Raw genomic sequence first — 25,484 nt, 5'->3', positions numbered from 1 at the left:
AACACCCCCTCCTCCGAGCCCTTAGTCTCACTGATCCTGCACCACCACCGCCTCCCCAGTAAGTGATATCCTGATTATAAGACACACCCATTTTAGCCCCCGTTTTGGAGGGGCTAAAGTGTGTCTTATAATATGCTAAATATGGTACATTTCAAAAAACTCTACACATCAGAGAAATCATGAGATGTTCACACGTCATCTTCCTCAAGCCACCAATTGAAAACGAAAACTCTAAAAAATAACTCTAAACTCTGTTACACCTTTGCATTTGTGATATCAGTTCAATAAAAGCTTTGAAAAAAAAATCTTAGTCGCAAGTCTATGCTTTCCCTTTTAGCGGTTGACTTATTTTTTTGTTAAATTGAATAAAATATACATGTTTTTTTCTCTTTCATCATTATGCAGCCAACGAGTATCAAAGCCTACCGGATAAAGCGGAAGGACTAAGCGGCACTCAACCACATGTAAACAGAAAAAGGAATGCGCGGTACGGAAAAAAAGAGATAAAGGGCATCCAAACACAGTGACATAAAAGCTTTATGAGACTATTTAATGGAGAGTGCTATATGGTTCTGTTAAACCTCTAGGTCAAATACTTTGAGAAGTGATCCCTCCAGGACAATTAATAGCACAGTTACCATGTGGGATGTATGAACGCTGAAACATACCATTTCCATTGTACATCTCTATATTGTGAATTTTCAGCACAGCAAGAGATCATTTTAGGCTTTTATTCTACAACGTCAAATATGGTTTAGTAGCCAACTAGAAGAGATTTTCCCAGCCACTTAAACTTAAAAAATCAAAAGAGTTTAAACTCCTATAAAATACCAGAATTAAAAAGTCACTACCGGTAGTGTAGAATGGTGCAGGATGGCAGTCGTGAGTGATGGATTTATTTCAAGCACCCCGAAATGCTTCATAAAAAACATTCTTCTGGCTGGGTATGTGGTCTTGTAAGATATGGGCGCTACGCCCGTGTAGGCTGCAACTTACCGCTGACTTCAGTTGGCCAGGACCTGATGGTGACTCGTTTCCACAAGGGGATCATAAGTCAGTTTTAATCAATTGTAGTTTACTCAACAGCTCTTCTTCATCAACAACTTTACGCACCAGATAGTCAACAAATATCATCCAGCTTGTTCAAGTCCACAAAGCATTTTTAGACACATTCTCAGTTCCCGTTGAGTTGTAAGATGGTGCCAGCAAACTACCCCGCCAGTAGCCAACCTTTGGTAACGCTACTCAGATGAAAAGTCCTGCATCTCCTCCATTACAGTTCTGGCCCACCTCTCTTCAACTTCTAATAGACTTAGGACCTCCAGGTCACCAACAAGCTGCCGTATTCTGGCTCTGTAGCTTTCTACCTGTGGTACAGCCTGAGGGCAAGGCAGCGTCCTTCCAACTTCACCCTTTTCAATTTCATGAGAAATAGGGCCAGGTTCGATTGCAGTCTATGATAACTGCCATCTCTACCATACCTCCTTCCTCTTCAACCTTCGCCCACAAAATGGGAACATCTTGTGCACCCCTGTGTGGCTAGTTATACACCTCCAACTCGAACAGCTTGAAGTTTTCGCTGCTTAGCCATCCTGCTTTTTACAAGTTAAGTCTTCACCCATTCCGTGTTTTCAATCTGCAATGGGCAGACCTTCTCCTTCCACTTTGTTTCATGGGGGCAGACTCTCATAGGCATGGGCTGGCATTTCCATATGTGCCACTTCCTACGATGGGCATAGGTTCTCAGGGCCTGGACAGGTCTTTGTGTGCCGCCTTGGCAAAACCAGGGTGTCACAGAGGTCTGCATACATCTTTATGGTGCAGAGCTCACTCTCCCTTGGGGAGTTTCCCACACCAATACACACCAGCCAATCAGGCCCCACTCGCCCCCTCCTCAGGAAAACGGAAGGGGGAGAGAGGAGCTTGGGGAGAGCAAAGTGTGGTTTCAGTCAGTCTGCAGGAGGAGAGAGGGCTGGAAGCAGCCCCTGTGTGGGGCTAGGAGAAGTGGCAGTGAGGGCCTCAGGAATAGGCCAGCCGCTTTCTGTGTACGGAGCAGACACAGACACCAGGCAGGAGAAAAAAACCCAAATTATACACACGGGTGTGGGACCTGTCCTCACAGCAGACGTGGGCACCAGTTACCAGCAACTTGGTTAATTCTTGGACTCGTGTCAGTTATTGCCTTATAATGTGAGTACTCATGCACCACCCGGTCCAAGCCGTGGACTGCACCGGTTACTCCCCAATCCATCACACTGGGGTCCCGGGACATCAACACCCAACCCGTGGAGGGAAAATCACCACCTTGCTGCCCATTACTATCCCCGGGATCCTGTGACCGGCAGCGGCGGTGCTCCATTACCTCACCGCACACCACGGGTGGCGTCACAGAACATAGACTACCAAATCTCCCCAGTATATAATGCCCCTTTTGTTGGGGTGCCTGGGATCATAGACTGGGTCACGCCACCGGGATACCCTCAAAAGCGACCACTTGGCCCAGATCTGAGTACCCCCTATCCCTGGGCGACAGAAATTGGCGTCACGAATAGGATTGAACTCATCCACTTGCCGGTGGAAGTGCGCCTTGTCCCGTCCGTCAGCGGCGTCCCGCTGAGGAAAAGTCCCGAAGTCTGCCATTTTAGCCACCATTTTAGGCGCCAAAAACAATAGCTTAGTGCCTTCTTCCCTGTGCGGTGGGCGCGAAAAAGAGGCTCCACCCTCTGAGAACGTGGGCGGAAGTGAAGCTCCGGAGGACCGGAAGCGAATGAGAGACTTTAAAAGTTGCTAGAAGGACTGCTCCCGAGTACCAAGGGGGAGCAGCAGGAAGGGACTGCAGTTCATGTAACAAGGACTGTAACGGCAGGGACACCGGGACTTTGCCTAATTCCGTTCCTGGACAAGCCAGACCGCAGCCCCGATGACGTTAACCCCGGCCCCGGCAGTCCGCCTGGCCGCAACAGCAACAGAGATGACGTCGGCTCCGGCAGTACGCCCGGCCGCAGCAGAGGTGACACCCGATCGGAGGTCTGCCCCAGATGTGGCGTCAGCCGCTCCCAGGTACCCCGTCCCGGCTGTGTAGCAGCCGGAATGCACCTGCAGAGAGGAGGAGCAGGCCACTGAGCGATGGGGCCCTCGGCAGTTAGCGAGGCCAGTTGTAGCAGGCGCCAAGGGCATCGAAGTAGGCCTGGCTGCTGAGCAGGAGGTGGAGCACGGAACCCGTGCCCTGTACTGGGAGCGGCGGCAGCAGCAGCGGTAGCGGAACATGGACGGCTTCCCGTAAGTTGACAGTTAAAAGTTAAATGATTTAAAGTTTTAAAGGACCCGCTGCTACGAGATCCCGTGTTCCTTTGTTGAACGTCCCCATGTTCCCGGGAGACGCCATCCGGTACGGCTGGTGGAAGGAGCTGGACCCTGCCTGACTTGTTGAACGCCGCCGGGTCGGAGCCTCGGTGGACGCCATCGGGGGTCGGATCCCCAGGTGGAGAACGGCAGGGAGTTGTGAGGAGCGAGGACAGTTCCCGTTTTGGAGCCCGGTTCACCGTACCCGCGCTGCAGGCAGTGGAAGACGGGGTCTTTGGGACAGTGTCACCCGTGAGTGAAGTGGCATTTGGTCAACAGGATCACGCTAGTTCCAATATGGTCTCCTTTCTCCTTTTCTCTTGTGGCTGGCTAATCAAGTGGTTTGGATCAGATACCAGGAGGACTAGCAATAAAAAAGGAGAGAGACAAAAGGGGTAGCTAGGTCAAAATTCCAGGAAGGTAGAAGATCAAGTGTGGCGCCCCTGACCTGGTCAGGCACCAATGAGTACTGCATCCATGCTGGAACAGTACTTCCAGGTAATCCTAAGGGCCAGAATGATGTGTGCACGCACAGACACATAGCAACCAGTTCTCCCACACCAGTAAATGGGACCCTTGGGTAGTCTCCGGAGGGGGCTAGCCTTCAAATCTTATCAAGGAGTCTAGCGGAGGGGCTGGGAGCTAGAGTGCAGAGGTTCTCAGGAAGGAGAAAGAGAACCAGTCTAGTAATGCTAAGCTGCGGTCGCGAGGTAGATACGCGCGTGGCCACTAGTCAGACCCTGCACGAGGTAGTAGCCGTTAACGGGGGAGAACCGTCACCTGGTCAGTCAGTTAGTATGGAGCTGCCGGTGACTAGGCACGTACGGCGTACAGGTCCCTAGAACAGACTCCAGTTTAATGAGCTGCTAAACCTGTCGGTGAGGGGAACTACAGGTACCTCACCAACCCCACAGAGTCCGAGCCTCAGCAGCAATGCAGGGACCCATAAGGGGACAGAGCCTGGAGCAATCCCACTTGTTCCACGATGCCGGCAAACGGGCGGAACACAGGGAAGAAAAGGCAGTAGCGACTCCCTGGATAGACCCGCATGATACTCCACGTCAGGGGGTTATCCGAAAACAGAGTGCTAGGAAGGCGAGCTAACAGGTTACCTTCAAACTGACCCGAAGGAGCACTGGTCATATCTGGTTCATCACAACAACGCCTGGGTCAGCTCACAGAAACATCTGAAGTGAGTAAAAACCTGGTAAAAAGACTTTTGGACTCAGCCTGTATTATTCCGAGACCCACTATCCTGCTCACCCGAGCCCCTGGGGCCTGCCTCACTCACGGGAGGCTACATTATCTGGCTGCAGACTCCATCAGCCCCAGACGCTTGTAAAACCTGCAGCGGCGGTCATCCACATCCCTGACCGCAAGCCGTGATTGGCGTCACGACCTATAAAAACCTACATTACCTGTTTGCCATATCGGAGAAGCCCTGTGGCGTCCCCGAACAGGATCAGCATCCCTGGGGCGTCACACAAGACAAAGGGGATAGGCAAGTAGAAACAAGGTCCAAAAGGTCAGGTAAACAATAGATCAGACAGAACAAAGAAACAACAGGCATGCAGACACCACTGAGCTAAAGTTACAACTGGCAGTACTTGAAGGCTATGAGATAGCTAATAGCAAGCAAATCACTCCAAACAGGACACACATGACTGAAATCTCACACGCCCCAGCCCTATCTGGATGGCTGAGCTGTCTATCACCATGCTGATAGCCCAGCATGCCTCTGCCTCCAATTGTACGGCTGAACTATCCATTCCCATACTAACAGCTCAGCATGCTCTTGCCCAAGTTTGGATGGCTGCACTATCATTCACTACATCCAGACACACTTGTAGGAGGAATCGTGACAGTTACATTTTTCCTGTACTCCTCCAGGCTCCTGCTGGCCTCTGCCAATTCTGAAGAAGAAAAAGTAGGGAATCACTGAAACGCATCCATAAAGATACCTTACTCGTTTACTATGAATTGGACCATTATCTTATGCATAGCAGTGCAGTTTAAGCCATTTTTGACCAGGTTCCTGTTTGTTTCTTTCAGGCCTTAGGGCTCGTGGACCTGTAGTGGGTGAGCCTACCCCCTACCAGTACCAGCACAGTTAACCCGGAATTTTTAAAGCTGTTTTAATAAAAGTGTATTGTATTATATTGTAGTGTTAGGGCACCCCTAGTGGCCGGGTGGGACGGCTGTCCCCATAGAAACAGGGCAGGAGAGAGGAGGAGCCGGCAGAAACCAGGGGGGGGAGAGAGTGTGTATGTGTGAGAAGGTGGTTGTTGGATCCGGGACGTGAGAGTGGGAAGATCAAGGGGCAGAGTGTGGGGGCTGAATGAAAAGGGGACGCCGGAGAGAGCGGGAGTGGACGAATCCTCGAGAGTGAAGCAACCGGTGTGGGTCCGGGGTGTGTGTAACCGACAGTGGGAGCCCGGTGAAGTGGAGTAATCAGGGCACAGCCCCACGGGAGGATTTGTCAGGGCAGGTTGTCCCCCAGCCCAGGAAGTTTTACTTGTCTGCAACCACCGGATTAAGACTGCGTGTGTCAAGGGTGTTAATAAATGTCTTTTATTTGCATCACAACTGGCCTGAAGACTATTTGTGCCACCATCGACGACAACACCACCACACTCTGCCCCACCAAGTCAGTCCCCAACATTGAAGGAGTGATGGAGCCAGCCTTGAATTCACTGATGCCACGACTACACAGCCAGAGGCGCCCCTGCCGCCTCACTTCATGTGGCGTAGTCGGCAGGATGCGATTCCCCTGCCAGGAACCCAAGAAGCCGGAGACCAAGTGGTGCCGAGTGCACCGTCTCCGGGCTATGAGAGAAGATTTCCAGTCCCATGGTGGGAGGAAGAAGTGCCTAAAGCGTTGGACCGGGCACAAGATGGCCGTCGTCTGTGAAGATAACGAAAGCGCGCGAAAAGTTGGCGCCAAAAGAAGAGCCTGGGGCTGGCCGGTGCCGAAGAAGAAGCACAGAGTACTCCGCCCAAAGAGGGGAGGCGCCAGTCCCAGGGCACGAAGAGATATGAAGAAATACGAAGTGGGCGGTATCCTGAAGAAAAAGAAGAACCGCCGCGGAGGAGTCAAGATGATGTGTGAGGCTGGGGGTGAAGTCTGTTTAAGAGCGGGAAACATGGGCCCGCCTCTTCTTCTTCCAGCCTCAGCATTGACCTCGCCGCCATTGCAGTGTACACAACAGAAGAAAAAGATGGAAGCTTCCGGACGACCACAGGATCTCGCCACCGCCATGGCCCTGACCAGTTTAAGCCGGGAGCGCCCTAAACAAGCTGCCATATCAGGAGTGTTCCTACCAGAGATCCCGACCGGGTCAGGAGACCCCGCACGTCCGGAGAAGGTGACTTGGTTGACCACCTGGGACGCGACCACCGGGGGCACGACCACTGAGGTCCGGGCAACGTATGCCGCCCAGCTACCGGTGGGGAATCGTCCTCTGGGGATCACCTATTTCCCTGTGGAGACACCCCAGCACGTCGTCACAGCACCCGCAGCCGCAGCCGCAGCACCAACTGCCTCCGAGCGTGAACCGGCCGAGGTGATTGCCGAGCGGTTGGAGCAAGATCCCTGGGGCTTCTTTTGGGACCCTGTAGTCCCGTCCTCTACTCCCTATCCAAGAGCCCCGTCTCCGGTGCCAGATCCCGTTCAGGAGCGGTTACTGGCAGAGATCACTGCCCGGGAAATGTTGTCCGGTCCCGGCGGTGAGGAGCTGGCCCTGCAATTCACCACTGGCGTAGTGGTGAAGTTCAATCAGCAGGAGGGCTACGGATTTATCCGCGAAGCCAGCACCGGGGACGACTACTTTTATAATAGGGTTCACCTGGATGTGGAGGGCCTACCCAAGAGGCTCCATACTCTGTACCCGGGCGAGAAGGTCCAATTCCTACCGGACGCGGGAAGTCGCGGCCTGTTCGCCGTTGGTGTGACCCGGACGCCGACCGCCCGGGAAGCGGTTCAGTGGCAGCAGGAGCTGGAGTGGGAGGAGCACCAGGAACGACGCCGGAGCCAGCAGAAACCGACGCCGGTAGATGCCTCCCATTCCCGGCGTACTCTGGCGGTCCCACCGGAGGTGAAGCCTGACCCGGAAAAGGGTGTCCCGGTCGTGGCAGTTAACCAGAGCGTCACCAACAGACCGGTAATAGTTCTGGACGTACCCCAACTTGCACCTCAACCGCCCCGAGTGGCGACTCCATCGCCTCCACCGGAACCTGAAGAGCCCACGCCGTCTGAGCCACCGTTTGCTCCTGTTTCGTTCCGGAGAGTCCGCCGCCAGCCTGGACAGTCCCTGGGCGCATACATACAGGCCCAAGCTGCCGAATGGAAGCGGTCCTGGCCTCCGGAATAGGTCGCTCATGCTGGCTTGTTAAGAAAAGACCGGTAGTGTTGTTCGACCGGCAAAGTTTAAAGTTTATGAAGAGTTTACAGTTGATATGCCTGTTGCTCGCCTTCACAAGACCGGGAGCGCTGTTGAGCCTCCGGGCGCCTTCACAAGGTCAGGAGCGCTGTTGAGCCTCCGGGCGCCTTCACAAGACCGGGAGCGCTGTTGAGCCTCCAGGCGACTTCACAAGACCGGGAGCGCTGTTGAGCCTCCGGGCGCCCCAAAGGACCGGGAGCGCTGCCAGGTCGCTTGTTGTGGACTGGAGCTGAAGGGTATCTTTTTTTATGCCATGTTTGGTGTTTTAATGTGTGATTATAGTTAAGAGCCTTGCCGGGAGGCTCGGATTTTAAGAGGGGAGGCATGTAGTGGGTGAGCCTACCCCCTACCAGTACCAGCACAGTTAATCCGGAATTGTTAAAGCTGTTTTAATAAAAGTGTATTGTATTATATTGTAGTGTTAGGGCACCCCTAGTGGCCGGGTGGGACGGCTGTCCCCATAGAAACAGGGCAGGAGAGAGGAGGAGCCGGCAGAAACCAGGGGGGGGAGAGAGTGTGTATGTGTGAGAAGGTGGTTGTTGGATCCGGGACGTGAGAGTGGGAAGATCAAGGGGCAGAGTGTGGGGGCTGAATGAAAAGGGGACGCCGGAGAGAGCGGGAGTGGACGAATCCTCGAGAGTGAAGCAACCGGTGTGGGTCCGGGGTGTGTGTAACCGACAGTGGGAGCCCGGTGAAGTGGAGTAATCAGGGCACAGCCCCACGGGAGGATTTGTCAGGGCAGGTTGTCCCCCAGCCCAGGAAGTTTTACTTGTCTGCAACCACCGGATTAAGACTGCGTGTGTCAAGGGTGTTAATAAATGTCTTTTATTTGCATCACAACTGGCCTGAAGACTATTTGTGCCACCATCGACGACAACACCACCACACTCTGCCCCACCAAGTCAGTCCCCAACATTGAAGGAGTGATGGAGCCAGGGGTGTGCCTTGAATTCACTGATGCCACGACTACACAGCCAGAGGCGCCCCTGCCGCCTCACTTCAGACCTTGCAGCAGCTGATAATGTTTTTGCGCTGGTGAGCGGCCTCCATTCTCACCTTTTCCTTTTCATATTGGGTAAGACCCTATTACACATGTTTTATCCACAACTTTATGACACTAGGGATAGCATAGGGCCCTATAGCCTGAGTGTCAGCTTAGGGTCCCCGGTTTCCTGCTATCCTTACAGGTATCGTCAATGTACTTGAATGCTACTATTTCTCTACATAAAAACATGAGTTTTTTTTAGTGCATATTTTGATCAAAGTTCATTAGCCCGTCTGCTAATGGCAAAGTGACTTGTTTTCGATGGGATCCTATTCTAAAGACCCCTACACTCTCAATACTCTGAAACTGTCATGCAATGTTCAGCTCTGAACACATTTGTGGATATGGGGTTGTTGGACTCTGTTCACACCACAGAGCCTGACAAGCAACCTGAGGCTTCTGTATTATTCAGCCTGAGCCAGACATCGGCTGGTTCAGGTTCACTGGTATTCAGCGCTGGAGGAGTTAATTCCTGCAGTCTAGTTATGAGGACCTAAAAGCTCAGGTTGCTTATTGCTTTGTGCAGCTGTCTCCTCCCTATTTTAAGCATGGCTTCCTTCTTCTATGTGCTGATGATAGCTTCAGCTTTAGCTCCAGCGATTACCAGTCTTTGTGATTTTCCTGTTTATGGTGATCTGACATGCGATTCTGAGTGGTGTGAGCGTTCCCCTGTTGTGTGTTACTTCCCCCTTTTTTTGTTGCTCCCCGGTACACATAATGTCTCTCTTATGTGTTGTGAGTGCTGTGTGTACGAGTTTCTGTTCTCCCTCGTCGGTGTCGTTTTGTAGGGTTTTCGATTTAAGTTAGTATAACCTCAGCACTCAAAGAAGTAAGGGAGGACAAAATATAGAATGCAAGTGAATTTATTATGATAGACTTCAAAAAGTGAAACCTCGACTAGAGCAACACCGACGTTTCGGCTTTTATGCCTTTCTCAAGGTTGTTGCGTTATGCACAAAAACAAGATAGTCGGGGTCACTTTGGACAACCATATCAGAGAGGCAGATGAGAGGTTCTTCACATATTGCAGAAAGTTTTCACAGTAAAGGTAAAGTGATAGAGCAGAGTGATGTTGTAAGAAAGCGCCTGCATGGATGGCCCGGGGAACGCGTATCATCGATGGTCACGGCAGCAGCATAACGCAACAACCATAGAAAGGCATAAAAGCAGAAACGTCGGTGTTGCTCTAGTCGAGGTTTCACTTTTTGCAGTCTGTCCAGTCCAGTCCAGAGTGAATAATAAATTCACTTGCATTCTATATTTTGTCCTCCCTTACTTCTTTGAGTGCTAGGGTTATGCTAACTTAAATCGAGTACCCTTGTTTACCCTTAAGCACCTATGTAGCAGTGAGCTTGAAATTATTTTTACTTGACATTTTGTAGGGTTTTGTCTTTGTTTTTTCCAGCCCGCCCCGAGAGTGTGGGAGAGGTGGCGTAAGATCAGGGCTCAGACAGGAGTTAGGGTCATGCTGAGGGCTCGGACCTGGTTACCATCAAACTTACCTCCGAGATAAGGGACGGCTAACCAAGGGTCACCTGTCCCGTCATTACATACCCCATTACACCCCATAACAGAAACTTATTCCTGACAGTCATGTCATGAAATTTCTTTTCAAACGCCTTTAATTTATATGTTTAACAAAGTACCGGAACAGTCAAAACCAACTACTTTTATCATAAAACAAAATAAAAGAATTAAAAAAAAAATCATTGTGATAGAAGTTCAGTTTTTTTCTATCCTCTAAGTAGAGGATGCTGTCATCACTAGAATTAAGTGTGATTTAAATTTATTGGGTCATTAATTGTTCGAAAGGATACGTGGTGTAATACATCAGATCGATGCCTGACAGCTCCAGGTGCATTTTAACAGTGTGTGTCCAAAAAATATTGCTGTAGTATATCATATAATAGCTTTCTATACTGACATAAAAACCAGACACAAAATAAGCACCGTATAATTTAGCATCGCAATCAGACTGACTATGTAGGTATAGACATCGCTATCCTCCCCTATAATGAGAGACATCTCTCAGTGTGACTCCAACAATCTATCTTTTATTGTACCAGTCAGAGATACTATTACAGTCAAAACAGAGTGATAAGAATGCTTTAATAAACGCTAATCACCTCTAATGGAATTTCACCTTAGAGAGTGTTGAAAATTGGAGAACGAAAAGACGGAGGCATTTTTCATAGCCATAAGCAGCATTATGCTAATTAAATGCAAATGTATTCTAAATTAAGAATGCAAATAAAGGTTGAACTTTTATTGATTGCTTAAAACATGGATAATTGGCAGCTGAGAACAGACACCTTTAAATTATTGGTCTCCATAAGAAGTCTTAAAGGGGTTGTCCACTGCTATGACTAGGACTCACTTCCTGTTCCGGCATCATTACAACACTGTTGGTAATCAGTTGACACTGTGACATCACAGGAGCCCCTTCTCCAATCACCACCGGCTTCTCTCTCCCCACCTTCGGACCAAATGAGCAATCTACAGGAAGTGAGTGAAAGCTGCGGCATCACTTCCTGTTGAAGGACAGGCTTTTTCCTTTTGGCGCACTTTACATCTGACAATGCCAATTTTTCCTCCAGTGCGAGCTATTCAAACACCATAAGCTGCTCGCACTTGGCCGAACACCAAACGTACCTAAGCACACCGATGATTGCTCCAGTTGTGTGCATATGTAAAGCATCCAAATTCCAAACTCAAGCTCTGATTTTTTTCTTGTAAAGTCCGTATTTGGTACGAACACCGAACTTTACTCTTGGGTTCACTCATCTCTAGGGTGTAAGTGTCTGCCTGCTCACGTGGTGCGGGTCACTCACTTGGCTGCATTTTAGAGGTAGTACAGGAAACACACAGTTCATTAAAAAGTCCAAATGGTTTATTAACGCCACATTAACCGCTTCTTCAAATAAAAACCACAAATGATATCATGGACTGGTATCTATGTTCTTTAGAGAGGTTTCTGTGCCTTTTTCTGAGTCCAACAGCCCCTTTACCTCTTGCTGGCGGTTTCCTCAGGAACACGGATTTCTGGTCTGTCTTTGTCGCGGTCCGTCCACCCAGGTTTGGACACTACCAGTGTAAGAGTGGAGTTCCCTCAGCCTCCACTCACTCGCCAATGAAGCCAACACTCTACTCCTTCAGATGGGTTCCTTCCAGAGGACAACCTCTATGAGATAAAACAGCCTCTTTTCCCTCAGAGGCTGCTTCTCAGGCAGTGCTGCTCCACATACTGCTTCACACTCCAATATGTGCCAAACACAAGACTCCATTATACCTGTCAGGAGTGACACATCAAGCACACCCATGGGCAGGGTATGTAGGTGACCAGACCCACCCATCTCTCCTGTTACCTGCAAATCTGCCCTTTGAACACTATAATATTGCTACATGCACCAAAACGGAGCTTCATGCTTACAACACTTTTGTGGGACATACCGCCCATTTATAATGTATCCAGTCACCATCTTACAAGGGACAGGTGATGGTTTGGGCCAGAAAAGATAGCAGTAATATGAGTATAAGGACTTTTATTTCTTTAATAACCTCTTGATGGCCTTCTAGGGTTCCAAACAATTATGGCCAATGTGGAATCTACGTGGATGCAAATTACTTTATATCTTCAGTTTGGCTTATTCAGCTTTTTGTAAATTTCGAGTAGAGTTTAATTCCAATCGAATTCATTCATTTGTAACTACCATCTTTCCAATGCTGAAAATATTGAAACTTTGTGAAAACTCAGGCCAATTTAATTCAAGAGTATATGTGAAGCAATAAATATACTTACAACCATGAAATATCCCAGAAATGACTGATGGATGCCAGTCCAACATCTTTTTGGACTGCCTTCGGGAAAGTAAAGGGAACTGCACATGCGCAACTTTCTCTGTTCACTTCCATTCAAGTTCCCGATCATTATGCCCAAAATACAAAAATGATAGGATATTTGTTACAGGAGTGTAGGGTTAACTGCAGAAGGGACATCAAAACAGGCCCTCAGACTAAGGACCCTGCACTGTCCCTTATCCCAGAGGTTGGCTTGATGATAGCCAGGTCTGGACCTCCAGCATGACCCTAAGGGGTACTTTGCACACTACGACATAGCAGGTGCGATGTCGGTGGGGTCAAATTGAAAGTGACGCACATCTGGCATCGCAGGCGACATCGTAGTGTGTAAAGCCTAGATGATACGATTAACGAGCGCAAAAGCCTCGTAATCGTATCATCAGTGTAGCGTCGGCGTAATCCATAATTACGCTGACGCGATGGTCCGATGTTGTTCCTCGCTCCAGCAGCAGCACACATCGCTGTGTGTGAAACCGCAGGAGCGAGGAACATCTACCGGCATCACCGCGGCTCCCGTAGATTATGCGGAAGGGAGAAGGTGGGCGGGATGTTTACATCTCGCTCATCTCCGCCTCTCCGCTCCTATTGGCCGCCTGCCGTGTGACGTCGCAGTGACGCCGTACGACCCGCCCCCTTAATAAGGAGGCGGGTCGCCGGCCAGAGCGACGTCCCAGGACAGGTGAGTCCATGTGAAGCTGCCGTAGCGATAATGTTCGCTACGGCAGCTATCACAAGGATATCGCAGCTGCGACGGGGCGGGGACTATCGCGCTCGGCATCGCAGCATCGGCTTGCGATGTCGCAGCGTGCAAAGTACCCCTTACTTCTGTCCGAACCCTGAACTAACAACCTCTCCCTCCCCCAGGAGAGTGCTGCCACCAGAGAAGCAAACCCCACAAATACCACAGACAGGAGAAAAACCAAAACAAATGCACACTGCAATCAGACAAAGGGGAAAGACAATACAAACCCTGGAGGAAATAAAACAGGGAGGAAATAAACTAACAATGGAGATATTTCCACACCACACAGAAGCACACAAAAGATCACCAGGCTCTGGATCACTACAATCGGATTGGTACTCGCTGCAACAAAGCTGAACTCTTAAGGTGCCTGCCCACGATCAGTGTTCACAATGTTTTGGAACCAGCATGCTTCAGCTGTACCAAAACGCTGAGATGAACAGTACAAGCATAGTGGATTGAACTTCTAGAAATCCCATGGTTGTTGTGCCTGGGCTTGTTTTCTCCGCAGCAAAAACTGACTTGCAGTGCCACTTTCTGAGCCGCACCACGTCAGTTGTTTGTTGCGAAGTCACATGCGTCCTCTGCAGGGAAAACAGAAAAGAGAGACTTCAACTGCCCGAACCTGGATCATGGGCACGAGCAGCTGTAGTCTCTTGTGTTCTTCTGCGGAGGAGACTCCTGGGCCCCGCAGGTCAAGACCTGCCACCTCTAGGACGCAGAGGGTCCTCATTGTGGGCACGTACTCTTATTGGTACCGAATAGCAGGTTCCAGGATCTTATATAGGAAGGACATAGCTGAGATTTGTAGCAACCTGAGCTACAAGCAGAGTTCTCCAGGTCAGCAGGAACAAACTTCTGCATGACTAAAACAGTGCACATAAAACAGCCGACGCTCAGCTCTGGCTGAAAAACTAGGAGGCATCAGGTTGCTTGTTAGACTCTGCAGTGTGAACAGAGCCTTAAGGCCACTTTACATGCAGCGACATTGCTAGTGATGTCGCTAGTGAAAGCACCCGCCCCCATCGGTTATGCACCACGGGCAAATCGCTGCCCGTGGCGCACAACATTGCTAACACCCGTCACACATACTTACCTACCTAGCGACGTCGCTGTGGCCGGCGAACCGCCTCCTTTCTAAGGGGGAAATGCAGGAGAGCAGACAGCAGCTGCAGAACTACAAGGCTCAGCATACTCCATCCAGGACTGTATGCAGGAGTTTTTTGCCCCCCCAAAAAAATGTGGGCTTCGCCATGTTTTTGTATGCTAGCCTCGTACAGCAGGCAGCTACGGGCTGCCCCCAATCCCCAGCTGCCTATTTGTACCCGGCTGGGAACCAAAATATAGGGAAGCCCTTTTTTTTTTTAATTATTTCATGAATTTCATGAAATAATTAAAAAAAAAATGACTTGGGCTTTGCCGATTTTAGTGTCCAGCCAAGTACAACTAGGCAGCTGGTGATCGGAATCCGCAGCACAGGGTGCTGTGAGATAGTGGGGACATTCATATGTGACGGACGGTACGTATCTCCCAGAATGCGTACAGAAACATATTAGAGCCCTACATAGTGGTCAGTCCACTAACCTCCAGTTCGGTTTATGCAGGTGGCTCATGGCCACAGTTCTCATTTAAAAGCTCCTTGTAAAGGCCTGGGGGGGGCAGAGTTGCTTTGTAAGCTGCAGAGCAAGAAGCTGAGAGGAGTGCAGACCCGTGTGGTGCGATAACACAGGTCTGTGGGCCCCCTGAAAAGCAGTATGGGGTACAGTAAGACCGTCTTCTACGGCAGCGGGTACCTGTGTGACGTGGTAACCTATGGACTGTATATAGCCTGGCTGTATCCTGGAGGACGTATATCCTGTGCAGCAGCGGTAAATAAACTTATGTTGATTGGACTGTTTTGGGTCACTGCCTCTTTGTCGTCCTGGGGGACCCCCACCCCGCTACAGTGCCCAAACTTTCTGGGCACCCTTGCTGGGAATTGCAGCCCGCAGCCGCCCCAGATAATTGTGCTACACACTCAATGAAATGAATAATATATTGATTTATTGAACATTCATAAAAACCATGCAAAGGAAATGAACTAAAGGACAGAAAATTGCTCTGACGTTGCGGCCACAGGCCTTGTTCACAGAGTCTGCTGTGAGAAAAATAGAATGCAAACAAATAAAGTTAATTTAAACAAATAATATTATGCTGCTTTGCGAGTCTTTAAGGAAGTGAACAGAAATATCGTGGGTGATATTTGAGAGTTATGCGCATATACAGACATGCACATACAAATACATATATACATACATATACATACATATATATATATATACACATACATACACATACATGTACAATGTACAAACACATATACATACAAGCAGAACATGTCTAGAGTACGATAAGTCAAAATTCTTTTTACTTCCCCTTTAATCTTTAGGTCCCATCAGGCCGAGTTGATAACACATAAACTCTTCCATCACCTTCAATTTGACACTTCGTTAAGCCCTGGGAGTTATAGATATCTATCTTGGGCCTGTTCAAGGCCTGTGTATCTCTTACCGACGATCGCGCATGCGCGCGGCGTCAGGTTTACCATGACAACCTGCTGTCCTTTCAACATATGGGCGGGCGTGATGACCGCGCGCGGTGACGTCACGACCCGATCCTTCCTGCCCGCTTACACTCTCTCCTGTTCGGGCTCTGAGGAAATGATGTCTGCGCCTGCGCGCAACGTCACCTCCTCGTCTGCACCATGATACACCTCAACACAAGGAGCCTTCTGACCACGCAGGCACGATAGGTCACTCTTTCTCTGCTACAACGCATGCGCAGCACACTAATGGCCCGAACAGATGGGGCTAATCACGTGGGTCAGTTACGTCAGCTCCCTCCCATCTTTCTGCATTTAAAAAGGGCTATTACACAGCTGACAGCAACCGTCATTTACAGCCAAGGCACGTGAGCGCCGGCGTCCACACAAGCTCAGGTAAGATCATATTATCCAGACTTCCCTATCCTATACTTATACTGGGCTTACTTTTTCATTCTTTACATTTTAGAAAACATACCCTAGGCGTTCCTGATACCCCTTTCACATCATATATGCAGCCTTTACCAATACATCTATACAGGTAATACTTCTACCTACATTATCACCTCAAAGTGTATATATCCCTGGTTCCACATATATATACCTATATTCTTATTTTCCAGCACTCTCCCTGGAATACAGAACTATTGGTGACAGGTAGTATACCTGATTTCCCCACCATTTTTATTCCTTATCACCATTTTCTCACACTTTGTGCTGATACCAGTTTTTTTACCCTCCCTTTTTCCACTCTCCTATGCCCTTTTTCCCATTTCAATGTACTGGCTAACCCGCCTGGCAGACATATTCTGCAATTTTGACTTATCGTACTCTAGACATGTTCTGCTTGTATGTATATGTGTTTGTACATTGTACATGTATGTGTATGTATGTGTATATATATATATATATGTATGTATATGTATGTATATATGTATTTGTATGTGCATGTCTGTATATGCGCATAACTCTCAAATATCACCCACGATATTTCTGTTCACTTCCTTAAAGACTCGCAAAGCAGCATAATATTATTTGTTTAAATTAACTTTATTTGTTTGCATTCTATTTTTCTCACAGCAGACTCTGTGAACAAGGCCTGTGGCCGCAACGTCAGAGCAATTTTCTGTCCTTTAGTTCATTTCCTTTGCATGGTTTTTATGAATGTTCAATAAATCAATATATTATTCATTTCATTGAGTGTGCAGTGTACTTCTATATATATACTCAAGGGATTCTCCCATTCACTAGCACCTCACCCTCAAATTAGTGTGCACGCCCCTCTTTTCTACCAGATAATTGTGCTTTCATAGAAGCGCCATCTTCTGGCGCTGTATCCAACTCTTCCAGCTGCCCTGGTGATGGGTGGCTCGCGGGGTAATAATGGGGTTAGGGCTAGCTGTATATAATCAACTGGCCGTAAGCCGCGAAATCCATGGTGTCACGACAATATTAGATGTGGCCACCATGAATTTGTAGTACAGATAAAAAAAACACAACACAGAAAAATATTTTTATTAGAAATAAAACACAACACAATTAGTGACTCCATCTTTATTGAAATAAAGAACCCCCCTCCGTAGTAATCCTGGGTCAAGGGTCCCGAGCCGTCCAATCCGGATCCAATATCATCTGATCTGTTTGCTGGAAAGCAAAGCGATCAGATGATGTGTCAGGTTCAAGGGCCTGAATCACATAACACAGCAGCTGATTGTATAAGCAGCTTTTATACAATCAGCTGATGCATCAGTGCAAAAAAAAAAACTGCACACTTCTGTGCAGACTCCTGTCCGACAGCATTAGCTGACTTATAGTGTCAGCTGATTCCGTCAGGTGACCGCATCAGCTGATCATCACCAGGTTTGAGAGAGAGAGAGACAGAGAGAAGAGAGAGAGAAAAGAGAAAGAGAAAAGAGAGAAAAGAGAGAGAAAAGAGAGAGAAAAGAGAGAGAAAAGAGAGAGAAAAGAGAAGAGAGAGGGAGAGAGAAGAGGAGAGAAGAGAGAGAGAGGAGAGAGAGAGAGAGAAGAGAGAGAGAGGAGAGAAGAGAGAGAGAAGAGAGAGAGGAGCGAGAAAAGAGAAGAGAGAGGGGAGAGAGAGAGAAAGAGGAGAGAGAGCAAAGAGAGAGGAGAGAGAAGAGAGCGGGAGTGAGAGAGAAAAAGAGAGAGAAGAGAGAGGAGAGAAAGAAGAGAGAGAGAGAGGCGAGAGAGAGGAGAGAGAGAGAACAGAGAGGAGAGAGGAGAGAGGAGACAGAGAGAGAGAGAGGGAGAGAAAAAGAGAGAAAAAGAGAAAGAGAGAAAAAGAGAGAAAAAGGGAGAGAAAAAGGGAGAGAAAAAGGGAGAGAAAAAGGGAGAGAGAGAAAGAGAGAGAGAGAGATAGAGAGAGAGAGAAGAAAGAGAGAGAGGAGCCTCATTCCGTGAACTGCTCCGATTTTAGAGATGTGTCCTGTGGCTCACAGCTGATGTCTGGCTCCTCCCCTCAGTGCATAATTAAATTAAATTATAATTATAAATAAATAATAATTATAATTTAAAATTAAAAATAAATTAATTAAATTCTTTACCGGGATGGCCAGGACTCGAACTCGTGAACCAACTCTCTTTAGGTGGGAGCTCTATCCATTGAGCCACTGCCTCTCATGAAAAGCATTGGAAGATTTGGTAATTTTGACCTCTATACTGCAGTAGAGAATCTAGAAGCAGATTGTTCAGCTGCAAGGAAGGATGGATGGATGGGTGGGTGAATGGGCGGATGGACGGGCGAACGGACAGATGGATGGGCGGATGGACGGGCAGATGGACGGATGGATGGGCGAATGGATGGGCGGGCAAACACCAGTAGTACCGCACTCATCACCGCACACACGCAGGCACTACAACCCCCATCATCACCGCACACGCAGACACTAGCTGGGTGAAGTCTCCGCTAACAGTGCGGCTCACTTCATTGCTCTGTGGATCTGACACAGAGCGCTCCTGTTCTATGGCGCTTTTGTCAGCTTCATGTAGCAGAGCTGGATGCATCGCGGGACCTCTGTGGATTACGTCGGACCTGGAGGGGTATTTGGTTATTTTAATAAAATTGTGAAAGAGAGTGTTTTTTTGTCTTTTATTCCAAATAAAGGCTTTTTCGTTATGTGTGTTTATTTACTTTCACTTACAGGTTAATCATGGAAGGTATCTCGGGGAGACGCCTGCCATGATTAACTCCCTATTACCCCGATTGCACCGCACCAGGGCAATTTGGGATGAGCTGGGTAGAGTCCCGGGACTGTCGCATCTAATGGATGCGGGCAATTCCGGGCGGCTGCTGGGTGATAATGTTAGGTTGGTGGGCTCCCCATAATGTGGCGCTCCTCATCTTGACAATACAAGCCTCCAGCTGTGTGGATTTATCCTGGCTGGTATCAAAATTGGGGGGAACCGCCATTTTTTTTTTTATTATTATTTATTTATTTTACTGCACGATATAGACCCGCCCGCCGGCGGCTGTGATTGTTTGCAGTGAGACAGCTGTCACTCATCGTGAGGGCGTGTCTGACTGCAACCAATCATAGGTGCCGGTGGGCGGGGAAGGCAGGGAATAACAGATTGAATAATGAGCGGCAGCCATTTTCAAAAGAGGAAAAGCCGCCGGAGCTTTGTGACAGCCATGTAGCCTCGCGCCCATGATCGGTGAGTAGGAAAGAGAGAGGGATTGTGCTGGGGACGCAGGACGCATGCAGATACGCAGCGTGCACACATACTTACTGTGAAAAGCGACACTTTTGATGATCGAACCGTTCTCGAACGGTAACTTGAACTGCCAAGCTTTAAGCAAATCGTTCGAGTTCGTCGAACGATTCGATCATCGCCCAAAATCACTCGAACTTGAAATTGGCGAACCGTTCGACCCGACCATCGCTCAACTCTATATTTGAGATTAGAACGACGCGTCAATGATCAACGATAAGGTGAGTAATTTTGATCATTTACGGTCGTTCCTGCGTTTCACACACAACGACGTCGCTAACGAGGCCGGATGTGCTTCACGAATTCCATGACCCCAACGACATCTTGGTAGCAATGTCATTGCATGTAAAGTGGCCTTTATACTGCCATGTCACCTAATGAGTTTGGAACCGAACATTGCATGACAATAATGTGGTTATGGATGCTTCACCACACTAAATATAAACTCTCCATGTCTAGTCATCAAGATGGGTGTCGTCAAAGCTGGTAGAAACAAATAGATACAACAATAGACAATAATCCTGCCAATCCAGAGGCTGGATTAGTGGTGCCAGAATATTTCTGTATTTTTGATAGCATGTAAATTTACTTTACCAAAAAATGTCCTAGCAAAAGTACTCAGTCTCAGGCTTTCACCAGGGGGCACAGAAGCTGAATGGAGGTAGAACTCCATAGTGTAGTTAGACAAAAGCCCACCAGAGGCTGCATACACCAGAAATAGTAGTCAGAAAGCCTAAGTTTAAATTGGGATGTCACATCAATACACGGGTGAGCAAGCAAACTGTAAACAGATGGAAACAAAAGTGTCAGGAGACGAGAAGTCACATCAAAAGCCAAACGTGAAGCAGAGCCGAGGTCAGGAAACGTTACCGAGGTCAGAGGTTGGGAAAGCAAGTAAGTACAAGGAGGGGAAAGAGAACGAGACACAGAATGGGACTGGGGTCAGGTGGACAGGGCGGACAAACAGTACAAGGGAACAGAGGTCAGGGAGAGGAGAGATCAGGGCTAACTCACAAGAAACAGTTGCGCATGCAGCTGTGATGCCCTGGCCTATCAGGTCATCACAGGGGTATTGTGCAACCTGCCCTTCTGCACAGTATCCACTCCTCCTTGGTTACGGATCCTGGTCCTTTCGTGTTGCTACCAGCTTAGCCAATCAAAATCCTAGGAACACTTTGCACCGAACCCACCAGACACACCATTGGGGTGCCTGAAGGGAATAGGGCCGCCCAGATGGGGGCTTGGTAGAGGAAGGTGAGAGAAGTGAAACAGGAGTGGAAGGAGAAGGAGGTGAAAAAGTGACTCTCTGAGAGAGAGAGAGAGGTCACTGGGCCGGAGCAGGGCTCCTGGAGACTACTAGGTGGCAGACGTTGGTCTGGGCCTGGTAGAAGCTGGAACCACGGCCACAAGGGATCGCGTCAAGGGGCACGGTCTGCCGAGGAGGGCAGCCGGCGGCCTCGAGTTATCACCGGGCAGGGGCCAGGGCACGACGGGGTATGTGGACCCTAGACCGGGAAGTAGCTTCAAGCATCCTGGTAATTTTCCCGACGGGGGTGAAGACTTCAACATTCATCGCCAACCCGCTCCAAAATCGGGGAATTAACGCACCGATGGGATAGGACTTTCCCAAATACAGTCCAAAGAAATCCTACGCGTGAACCCTGAGAGCAAGCTCATTCCATTAGCCATACGGGTGAGCGGGACCCGAAAAGTTTCAAGCTTGAGGGTCCAATTAGTGAAAAGATGCCACGGCAAAGGCCGCAGGCTAACAGCAACACCAAGGGCACGGATCCCAGTATGCTCCCTCTAAGCTGCAGTGGTGGTCAGAATTCTGGTTTACAAGCTGTCGGTGTGATTATTCCTGGACTGAGTGAGTACACTGAAAAGCCCTTTTCCTCTATCCAAAGGCACCCCCATCACCAACATCCCGGGGCACAAACCCCCTACCCACGGAGGGGTTAAACATTCTGCTGCCACATCATCGCCACCGGGCTCCCTCCCCAACAGCAGCGGTGGTCTCCTACATTACCACACACCGTGGGTGGCGTCATAAACTTTCCAAATCCCCAGTACATACTCCCCCTCTTTTTTTGATTCGAGTGTCCGTGCGGACCCCTCGGGTCCGGAGACCCCATCAAGCCACCGCAGCTCCGGATCCGAGCAGCTCAGCCGCTGACGTGGGGGCGGTACACTGCAGAGCAAGAACTATTACTGGCGACGTTACGGAGGAGTCCACACCATGATAAAGTGGCGTGAACCCCGGAATGAAGGACAACAAGCAGACCTCTCTCACCACACTTAACCCTGTCAGCGCCCAGCTATAATCATGACACTCAGTAAGTTTTAGAACTGCTATAGAGACTGGAGAGAGTCGCACATGCGTACCCTTTTCTGAAGACGAACTATTGTATGTTTATATTCTTATGATTCATTCTTTAGGTTATTGATATAAGGATAAATAAATATATGGAAAAACCCTTTAATTCCGCTTGTCCGGGGCACAGTCCATCATTGTTTTAGCCACAGTAAGTGGAGAAGAAGAGACGGACAGTATTTCTCTAATTTTAAATGTCCTTGAGAAAACAACTGTGAAGAACTAGACTAAGTACATTTTAATATACAAAAGCGATCATTTAAGCAGCATCGCTACGGTCTGCCTCAATCATTCTCGTCCAGAACACCGAGTAAGTGAACAGATGTGAGCCATTCTCTATTTGACATTTAATACTGACTGTTAGCACTGCATAGCTGTAAAACTGTTCACAAGTGATATTTTCCCAGAACAAACACCAAATCATCTCTATTAGGTCAGTAAATTCAGATGCGTTATTGCTCGGGAACCGGAGAGACGCTCTAATTGGACGTAAGACAGGTCTTCTCACATTAATCTATTTTTACTTAAGTATATCAGAGCCACAAAAAATTAAATCTCTGTTAAATGGAAATTATAGATTTTCGGATGGCGTTTTTCATTCCAAGTGATCTTACGGTCTCGGCAAATAAAGTTTATTCGCAACCCGGAAAAATAAAAAAAATTTGCTGCCATTTCTTAGGAGTCAATATTTTACTTCCTAAGTCATATGAGAGTCACACAGGTGTATTAGGAGACAGTTCACTCAATTGTCACAAACCATACACCTGTGCGTCCAACGCAAATCATGGACAGATTTATACATGACCTGATGAAGGGGGAACCTTTAGTCCTGGTGACCTAGACACCTACACTTTATACCTAACGACTGCAGTAGGAAGACATATAAGGCGGGCTTCGCACGTTGCGTCATCGCAAGCCGATGCTGCGATGTCGCACGCGATAGTCCCCGCCCCCGTCGCAGCTGCGATATCCTTGTGATAGCTGCCGTAGCGAACATTATCGCTACGGCTGCTTCTCATGGACTCACCTGTCCTGGGACGTCGCTCTGGCCGGCGACCCGCCTCCTTATTAAGGGGGCGGGTCGTACGGCGTCACTGCGACGTCACATGACAGGCGGCCAATAGGAGCGGAGGGGCGGAGATGAGCGGGATGTAAACATCCCGCCCACCTCCTTCCTTCCGCATATCCTACGGGAGCCGCGGTGACGCCGGTAGGAGATGTTCCTCGCTCCTGTGGCTTCACACACAGCGGTGTGTGATGCCGCAGGAACGAGGAACAACATCGGACCATCGCGTCAGCGTAATTATGGATTACGCCGACGCTGCACTGATGATACGATTGCGATGATTTTGCGCTCGTTAATCGTATCATCTAGGCTTTACACACTACGATGTCGCCTGCGATGCCGGATGTGCGTCACTTTCAATTTGACCCCACCGACATCGCACCTGCGATGTCGTAGTGTGCAAAGTACCCCTTAGGCTACATTTCTTAGTTTGTTCATTTTTTAATTGGGTAGTGTTGTTTACGTAGCTTATAGCAATTTTATCTATTGTCTGATTGCATTTTTTAGATAGTATATTGTGAATCATAGGAAAAAAGGGGAGGGGGGACAGTAAAATATATTGCCCAGGGTAAAGGATGGTGTTTTGGCTCACCTGGTGAAGTGGACCCTCTAAAGCCATGTTCCAGGTGGGCACGTGAGCCACAGGCGTCAGTGCACCAGGCAGGTGATGCATGCGGGAAAGGGGTAGTAAAGGCACTGGAGTCCTCAGGCAGGGAAGAACAATGTAAACAAATAGTAGAAACACTAGAGGCTACAGACAAACAGTAGACCAGAAATAAAGTAGCAAAAGCCCTGGAGACTGCAGGCAAACAAAACACTGGGAAACAGGTAGTATAAACAGTGGAGGCCCTAGACTAACAGGAGACCGCAAAGAAGGTAGCAAAAGAGGGTACACGGGAGAGAGCGAACAGGGGGAGAAGGAAGAGCACAGGGGAAGAGAAAGAGCTTGGGAGAGAGAGCGCACAGGAGAGTAGAGAGAGTGCCCAGGAGGAGAGACATTGCACGAGGGGGGATTATATTTATGTGGATTGTATGTATGTATATATAAATATATAAATATATATATATATATATATATATATATATATATATATATATAGCGTATATACAGTATGTATATATATATATATACACCGTATATATATATATATATATATATATATATATATATATATATATATAATATAAAGCTTAGTGCATGTGTGTATGTATACAATCACAAAATTTTGCACAGACACTCCATGTGACTCAGGGAATGTCATAGACTATGTTTGGATGGGAGAATTTAACCCCGTGCTTTACAGTTACTCTCCAAAAATCCTGCCTCTATTAAAGTCAATGGAGCTGTGAGCTATTAGGTTATTAATAGGAGCTGTGAGTGGTTACTGTAAGAACAAAATAAATTGTTAGTATAAGTAGCTTATGTGTGAGGTAATATGATGTCTGTGGGGAGACGGATAGAGACAGAAAGAGACAGAGAGAGAGAAACATACACAGACAGACAGGGAAAGAGATAGCCAGACAGGGAAAGACACAGGCAGACAGGGAAAGAGACAGACAGAGACAGACAGGAAAAAAGACAGATAGAGAGACAGACAGAGACAAGGAAAGAGACAAGGAAAGAGACAGAGACAAACGAGGAAAGAGACAGACGGGGAAAGAGACAGATGGGGTAAGAGATAGATGGTGAAAGAGACAGAGACAGACGGGGCACGATACAGACAGGGAACGATACAGACGGGGAACAAGACAGACGGGGAACGAGACAGACGGGGAACGAGACAGACGGGAAACGAGACAGACGGGGAACGAGACAGACGGGGAATGAGACATACGGGGAAAGAGACAGACCTGGAACGAGACAGACCTCGAACGAGCCAGACCTGGAATGAGACAGACCTGGAACGAGACAGACGGGGAAAAAGACTGAAAGACAGATATAGAGAGACAGACATACACAGACAGACACAGTGATAGAGAAAGACAGACAAACACAGAGACAGAGTGACACAGAGATAGAGAGAGACAGACAGAGAGACTGATACAGACAGACAGAGACAGACAGAAACTCACAGAGAGACAGTTATGATCCCGGGCAACGCCCGTGTACCACAGCTAGTATATATATACTGTATATATATATATATATATATATATATACAGTATAAACGTACAACCTCTATATTATGATCATGAATCATGGTATGTGTTAAAGGGGCCCAGTGGGACTTTTTCGCCAAGGGCTCAAGAGAACCTAGAGCCTGCTCTGCTCCCAAGGCATTTGATAGTCAAAGTAGCTTGTGCAAAG

This window comes from Anomaloglossus baeobatrachus, chromosome 10 (assembly GCF_048569485.1).
Source record: "Anomaloglossus baeobatrachus isolate aAnoBae1 chromosome 10, aAnoBae1.hap1, whole genome shotgun sequence".
Taxonomy (NCBI): Eukaryota; Metazoa; Chordata; class Amphibia; order Anura; family Aromobatidae; genus Anomaloglossus; species Anomaloglossus baeobatrachus.
Note: the sequence above shows the minus strand (reverse complement) of the source record.